At 38.9% G+C, this 8,578-nt stretch overlaps 1 protein-coding gene across 3 annotated transcripts in view; it reads right to left on the bottom strand.

Moving 5' to 3' along the window:
* Positions 1-8,578, bottom strand: part of PRDM5 (PR domain containing 5) — a 371,490-nt gene that overhangs the window by 282,728 nt on the left and 80,184 nt on the right. The window lies entirely within an intron of this gene.

Below are 8,578 nucleotides of genomic sequence, written 5' to 3'. Positions count from 1 at the left end.
TATAGTATATGTGTGTATATATACACACTCAAAAATAAAATAAAAATTGCCCAGAAATAAGTGGTTCAAGTACTTAACTTTCAACATCTAGACTTCAGTTTTAACATTTTTTCTTCACTGTCCCTATACAAATGCCTCTTCTTTTCATTATCGTTTTTTAGCAAGAGTTCCTAAACTTTCTATTTTTTTAAAAAAAAATTCTACCAAATCTTTTGTTAAACTTTGTAATGGTATAGCTCAATTGTAGTGCATTTATTGCAGAGTAGATTCATTTTAAAATATCAATCTTTCATTATTACATTCTATAAATGTGATTTGTAAGCAATCCTACCACTTCACAGAATCACAGAAAATAATGTCTACTTTCACCATAAACTTTGCTATTTCATTATTCTATAACACAGTTTTCTTAGTTAGTCCAGACCACTATCATGTCTGGTGGCTAGTTAACAGAGTATCTGAATTTAAGTTCTACTTGTCCAAGGCTTTATTTGTGAAAATACTTTTGACATTAATGATGAGGCAATGTTGGCTACAGCACACATGAATCAAACAGATAGAAATACTTACACAACTGTCTAAAATGTGTACACACATAGAAGTACACACTCAGAGTAAAAATGGGCTGCTTTGCCAGACCAAACACATGCACACAAATTACAAGGTAGAGTTCAAATGGAAGCATTTACTTTCCACAAAAGAAACACACATAATATTTCTCTGACAACGAACATTCAACTAGGTGTGCCACATCAGGAAACAGGGAAGAATGAACAAAGGAACCCTCAATAGAAGCAACTGAACTAGATGGACGCTCTAAAACAAACAACTGACACATTGTTCTTGGGAAACTCAGTAATTTCACTAAGAGAGATCCTAGGTATTTGAGTTTCTATTCTGGAATTTAAAGTGTTCAACAGCAAAGATGTCAATCTGAGGACTAAGATGTGCCTGACCTAAGGAGCATTTTGGCTGTACTTCTTCCAACATAGATTTGTTAGTTCTTCTAGTCCATGGCACTTTTATATGTTCTTCTCCAACACCATAACTCAAATGCACAACTAAGCCATGGTATTTTCAATAGCGCCATATGCATTTGATAGTTGTACAGTGAATAAGAATGATCATAGAAGATTTGATGCATTTGAGTTAGGGTGTTGGAGAAGAACATTAAACGTGCCATGGACTAGAACAACTAACAAATCTATGTTGGAAGATGTTCAGCCAAAATGCTCCTTAGAAGCCAGAATGGTGAGACATCGAGTCTTATACATAGGGCATATTATCAGAAGGAACCAGTTTCTGGACGACAGGATGCTAGGTAAAGTGGAGGGTCAGTGAAAAAGAGGAAGACCTCCAATGAGATGGACTGGCACAGTGGCAGCAGCAATTGGTAAAGCTTAACCATGATTGTGATAATGGCACAGGACCAGGCAGTGGTTTGTTCTGTTGTGCATAAGGTCATTGTAAGTAAGAACCAACTCGATAACAACTAACAACAACATTCCCAAGTTAGTGGGAATATATTTCGTGATGGTTCATGTATTAGGACAACTTGGCTATGATTCTCAGTGTGTGAGGAGTATCAAGATATCCTTTCTAAAGTGAAGTCTAACTTGTTGAATCAGGCCCCTCCTAAAAATATACTGTTGTTATTAAGTGCCATCAAGTGGGTTCCAACTCACAGCGACCCTATATAAGGTTCCCAAGAAGCAGCTATGAGCTTGAACCACCAACCTTGGGGCTTTAACCAACCTTGCAGTCCAACGCATTAATCTGCAGAGCCACACCAGAACTTGTAGAACTATGTTGCTGTTTAAGTGCCCTCAAGTCAGTTCCAACTCATACTGACCCTGTATAGGGTTTCTGAGGAGCGGCTGGTGAGTTTGAACTGTCTACCTTGCAGTTCAAGCTGACTTTGCATTCCAGAACATTAACCCATAAGCAAAATGTCTGGTAATGGATCTCTTTGGATTTGGGAGGCAATATATCCCTTACTAAGGAGCTCTGGTAGCACAGTGGTTATGAATCAGGCTGTGAACCACAAGGTCAGCAGTTCAAAACTACCAGCTGTTCTGCGGGAAAAAGATGAGGCTTTCTGCTCCTGTAAAGATTTATAGCCTCGGAAACCCTGTACAAGGTTGCTATGAGTTGGAACCAACTCCATGGCACTTAACAACAACAATAACATATCCCTTACTTGGTGTGATACTCAAGCCTATTTACCAAGTGACTAAAAATGCTACTAGTTTTGAGTGGCACTAAGAACAAGAAAAGAGTTGCAACAGATGCAGGCTGCTGTGAAAGTTACTCTACTGCTTACTTGGGCCATATGATCTGGTTGATCCAATAGTTCTTAAAGTATCAGAAGAAGATAGAGATGCTGTTTGGAGTCTTTGGCAGGCTCCTATTGGTGAAACACAGCACAAACCCTTAAGTTTGTGGAGCAAAGCCTTGCCATCCTCTGCAGACAATTCTACTTTTGAAAATAGCTTTTAGCTTCTTACTGAACTTAAGTAGATATGGAACTTTAATCATGAGTCACCAAATTACTTTGCAGCCTGAGTTTCCTATCACTAATGGGGTGTTGTGTGACCCAAGAGTCATAAATATAGATGTGCACAGCTGCACTCTGTCATTAAATGGATGTGGTATATAGGATACTGGGCAAAAGCAGAACCTGGAGGCACAAGTGAATTACACGATGAAGTAGCTCCAATGTCCATGGTTCCATGTCTATATTACCTTGCCTCTACTAGTCTGTACCTGTTGTCTCATGGGTAGTCCCTTAGGATCAGTTGACTCAGAAAAATCCACACTTGGTTTACTGATGGCTCTTCAAAAATACACAGGCACAACTCAAAAGTGAATATTGGCAGCACAGCAGATACTTTCTGGGACTTGCCTGAAGGAAGGGCTGTGGTGATGAAATTCTCCCAATGGACAGACCTTAGAACAGTACATCTGGCTGTTCAGTTAGCTTGGAAGGAGAAATGGCTAGACGATGACTGTATACTGATTCACGATATAGGGCCGATGGTGTGACTGGTTAGTAAGGAACATGGAAGACACATAATTTGAAAATTGGTGACAAGGAGGTATGGGACAACATTTGGACAGATTTCCCTGAATAGGCCAAAGAAGTGAATATATTTGTGTTTCATGTAATGCTGTCCATAGTTATAATGCTTTTCTGAGCTCTGTAGAGAAGGAGTTTAGCAATCAAATGAATAAGATTAAGTGTTCCATGGATACTAGTCAGCCTCTTTCCAAAGCCATTCCTGTCAATGTCCAGTGAGCTCAAGAACAAAATAGCCACAGTGGCAGGGATACAGATAATGCATAAACTCAGCAACACAGACTTGGCAACAGATACTGCTGAGTGCCCAATCTGTCAGGAGCAGAAACCAATACTCAGTCCACAATATGGGACTATTCCTCAGGGAGATCTGTCAGCACTCTAGTGTCAGCTTGATTTCACTGGACCACTTTCATCATAGAAAGGGCAGCAGTTTTTTTTTTCTTACTGGAATAAACAGTTACTCCGGATACGTATTTGCCTTCCCTGCACATAATGCTTCTGCCCAAGCTAACATCTGTATACTTACAGAATGGCTTATCCATTGTCATGGTATCCCGCGCAGCACTGTCTCTTATTAAAGGGGTTTCTTTCACAGCAAATGAAATACAGCAATGTGTCTGTGCTAGTGGAATTCACCATCTCCCTTTTTAGCATATCCAATCAAATATTGGCTGAAGGCAGACTTACAAGCTCTCTGTAATCATGTCACCCAAGTGATTCTTCCCCCTGGTTAACTCCATTAGCAGCTTTTTGCCCCTCAGTTACAGCATAACATGTCTTACAATTCTGTCAGCCATTACACATAACAAAAAAAGGAGGATCATTTAAGAATCAAAAGTTTCCTTTCCCATGTCCCTTGTTCTTCCTCTTACTAATCCCCATGAGTCTGGAGCCATTGTAAGGAATCCCATTTCTGACATCAACCTGCAAAACTATGTGGCACCAACTGCCCCTACACCAAGACAATCTCTAATTCTCATCTGGGTTCAGGAATCCATTACAATTTAGAGACAAAATGCAAAACTATGGGGCTTATTAGGGAAGTTAGCAGTTTTCAACACAGGATCAGAAAATGCTCAGAGTACAGTTGTTCCATTCATCTACTGATTAACGCCCACAGGATACACCACTCCACAATACACATAAGCCTAAAGGCACTCGGTTCTCACTATATGGGTTGACAAACCTAGCTCCCCCACTTAAGTACCAGGACGCACCCCACTCTACAAGCAAACTTTCTGATCAAAGTTACTAAACTTTGCTTTTTCAATGGTCTGGAGAGCCAACTGCTCTGTCTCGTGCTCTGGTTCTTGGTTCTGCTGCTGCTGCTCTTCTGCCACTCCTGTTTCACAACTTTCTGTTCTTGGGTCAAGGAGGTTCATTGTGCAGGGATCTTAGGACCCAAAGGACAAACTCCTGATTCATCTTCCTGGATAGTAGTGAGATTCCCTCTGTCTGCTTCTGAGATGGTTCATTTAGTACCCATGCTACAGTTTCAAATTTTTACAATTACCATTAACTCTACTAACATCCACAGCTGAAACAAGTTGTATAAGTTGCCTCTATCCACCTTCTCTTACCCAGACCCAGCAGAACAAAACATTGTTTGGTAATACTTACAGACTATGGCCAAAAGAGACATTTGATAAGTAACTATACCACACTAACTCCCAGTTTTTGGGACATAAGCCAGCAGATCTCTAGCCTACTGCCCAACCTGAAGATTTCAGATCCACCAACCTCCACAAACAAGTGATCCAACAGAGACTTCCAAGCTGAAACTTGACAGGCATATTTTGTGTTCCTCAACCCCTATAACCACATAAACCAGCAGAGGTCTTCAGCCTGTCTCCTGACCCATGGATTTGGGACTTGCCAGCATCCGCAACCATGGAAGTCATTTTATTTAAGTAAATGTGTGTGTGTATATAAAGAAATATAGGAAATCATTGGACAATCTCTTTGATATCTCAAGCGAGTAAAGTTTTGCTAAAGGTAATACAGAAACGGCTACAATCACACATTGACAGAGAACTTCCAGAGGTTCAAGCTGGATTCAGAAGAGGCCGTAGAATGAGAGATATCACTGCTGCTGTCCAATGAATTTTGGCTGAAAGCAAATAATATCAGAAAGATATTTACCTATGCTTTATTGACTACGCAAAGGCTTTGGACTGTGTGGATCATGACAAGCTATGGACAACATTGCCAAGTATGTGTATTCCAGAACACTTAATTGTGCTCATGAAGAATCTGTACCGGGACCAAGAGGCAGTTGTTCAACGAGAATATGGGAACACTGAATGTTTTAAAATTAAGAAAGGTGTGCAACAAGGTTGTATTCTTTTACCATACTTATTCAACCTGTATGCTGAGCAAATAATCTGAGAAGCTGGGTTCTATGAAGAAAAACATGGCATCAGGATTGGAGGAAGACTCATTAACCTGCGATATGCAGATGATACAATCTTGCTTGCTGAAAGTGAAGAGGACTTAAAATATTTACTGATGAAGATCAAAGAGCACAGCCTTCGATATGGATTACATCTCAATGTCAAATAAACACAAATCCTCACCACTGGACCAATAGACAACATTCTTAACAACGGAGAAACGATTGAAGGACTTCATTCTTCTTGGATCAACTATCAACACTCATGCAAGCAGCAGTCAAGAGATCAGATGACATATTGCATTAGGCAAATCTGCTGCACAAGACCTTTTTAAAGTGTTGAAGAGCAAAGATGTCAGCTTGAGGACTAAGGTGTGCCTGACTCAAGCCATGGTATTTTCAAAAACCTCATATGCATGTGAAAGCTGGACAGTGAATAAGGAAGACTGTAGAAGAATTGATGCCTTTGAATTATGCTATTGGAGGAGAATACTAAAAGTGCCATGGACTGCCAAAAGAACCAATAGATCTGTTTTGGAAGAAGTGTAGCCAGAGTGCTCCTTAGAAGCCAAGATGGCCAAACATCGTCTCTCATACTTTGGACATACTGTCAGGAGGGAACAATCGCTGGAGAAAGATATCATGTTTGGTAAGATGGAGGGTCAGAGGAAAAGAGGAAGACCCCCAACAAGATGGATTGGCCAGGTGGCAGCATCGATGTACTCAAGTGTGGCAACAGTAGTGAGGTTGGCCCAGGATCAGACATTGTTTTGTTCTGCCGGGCATAAGGTCATAAGGTCACTATGAGTCGGTGCTGACTCAATGGCACCTAACAACAACATATATATATATACACTTCACTGATTTTACTCCTATAGAGAACTCAAAGACAGCCTTGATTTAAAATATACACTTGGCATTCCCACAACCTTAAAAATATTATATAATTTCTATCTTCTACATTCACTATCAGGAGTGCTGATGACACTGTAGTGTAAACACTAGACTACTAGCCACAAAGTTGGTGGTTGGAGCACAACAGCTGCTTTACTAGAAAAAGATGAGGCTTTCTGATCATTGAAAGATTTATAGCCTTCAGAAACCCTATACAGGGTTACTATAAGTCAGAACAGACTTGAGAACACTTAAAAAACATATTCACTATCACCAAACCTGTACAAAGTATAAGAGATAAAGTCTTGCCATCCTGGATTCTAGAGAGCATTCTGGCTATACTTCTTCCAACATATATTTGTTTGTTCTTCTAGCAGTCCTTGCTATTTTTAATATTCTCCTCCAACAACATAACTCAAATGCATCAAACCTTCTATGGTCTTCCTTATGCATTCACTGTCTAACTCTGACATGCATATAAGGTGATTGAAAATATGACTAAGATCAGGCACATAACTTAGTCTCAAATTGATATATATGCTCTTCAATACTTAAAAGGGGTCTTTTGCAGCAGATCTGTCTAATGCAATAAGCCAATTAAATCCTTGACTGCTGCTTCCATGAGCGTTGATTGTGGAAACAAGAAAAACTTACAATCTGACAATTCCAAACTTTTCTCCATTTATCATGATGCTATTAATTGGCCCAGTTGTGAGGATTTGCATTTTTCTTTACATTGAGTTGCGATCCATATATAAAAACTAGCATGTTTAAAGTTCTGGAAAGATAATAATCATAACCATCTTAAGACTATCCCTAGGGTTACCAAACCAGTGTCTCTAATAACGATTTCAGCACACAGCACAATAAGACAGTTTTCCTACGTTTTTTATGTCCTAGTTATCTTCTCAGAGAATAAAAGCCACATAGACAGCACAGTATCACAATAAGTGAGGTTGGCCCAGGATCGGGCAGTGTTTCGTTCTGCTGTACATAAGGTCGCTATGCATCGGTACTGACTAGATGGCACCTAACAATAACAACAGTAATGGGGAATACAAAGTGATACAGAATTGGAGAAGAGCTGGGTTGATGTCATAAACACAGTTCAGTGCCCACTACACATTCAATTTGCCTGGACTGTTCCTACACCCTGGCACCATTAGGAGATGGACCGTAACCAAATATGTTTCATATTTTCATGTTTCTTAATGCACCAACCTTTTCTTACTCTTGACAATATGTTGAAAAATTCCCAGGGAAGTCATGTTCGTAGGAACATGAGATATAATACTGTATGAAATTTTTAAATGTAGTTTCAAATCTAAATGGCACTGATTCTATATTAATATAGTTTTTTATCAAAAGAACAGAAATTTTAAAAGCATGCAAAACACTGAGCAGGTAATTTTTAAAATACTATGTATATACTTGTATTTCTATTTTTTTAACATAATAAAATCAATAATCTTAGAAGTTTATTAATTATTTTGGTTCATTCTGAGACCCATCGTTCTTATTTTGAATTTTCTAGTTGTAGTTGAAAATTATTTTCAAAAGTTTGAGCATACAGTTCAATTGATTACTATGAATCAATATGGGAATGTTGTTAGTGTATTAGATCCTTCTTAAATAATGTAGATATTTAAATCACCAATTCCAAAGCAAATTTTCCAAAATAAAATAAACTGCAAAGCTAGAAATATAATAGAGTCACCAAGAAAGAATTCCAATCCTCTGCCAAAATAGACCTCAAAATCTTAATCCCTTGTTCAAAAAAATTGGACTAAGTATCGACATTTTCCACCAAGCAAGCCACATTGCCACAAATGGTTTTCATTTACTCCACTCCTGGGACGTAACAGCAGAAATAAGAAATTTCCTGAATACCCTAAATTTCAGAGGCAATTTCAAATGCAAGTGATTCATAATACAATGCAGGAAACATTATGATCTTCTCTTACCAAATTCAATGTTTCTAGTATTAGCCTGGAATGGACTCCTGAGAAGATTATCCCAACTAATCAAAAGGCAGACACGTTCTGCCTCTAGCTTAGGTGTGATCATGAACCCTGAGCAACCTACTACCCCAGCTACTGTTGAAGTAACAAAGATCCTACCACAAGAGAGCTAACAATGATCTCTGTTGTGTTTTATGACAAGAAACATGGTATATTGTTGTCGTTAAGAGCCGTAGTTGTTGTTGTCAG

The sequence above is a fragment of the Chrysochloris asiatica genome, unplaced genomic scaffold (assembly GCF_000296735.1).
Source record: "Chrysochloris asiatica unplaced genomic scaffold, ChrAsi1.0 scaffold00088, whole genome shotgun sequence".
Taxonomy (NCBI): Eukaryota; Metazoa; Chordata; class Mammalia; order Afrosoricida; family Chrysochloridae; genus Chrysochloris; species Chrysochloris asiatica.
This window is presented reverse-complemented; position numbering and strand designations above follow the sequence as displayed.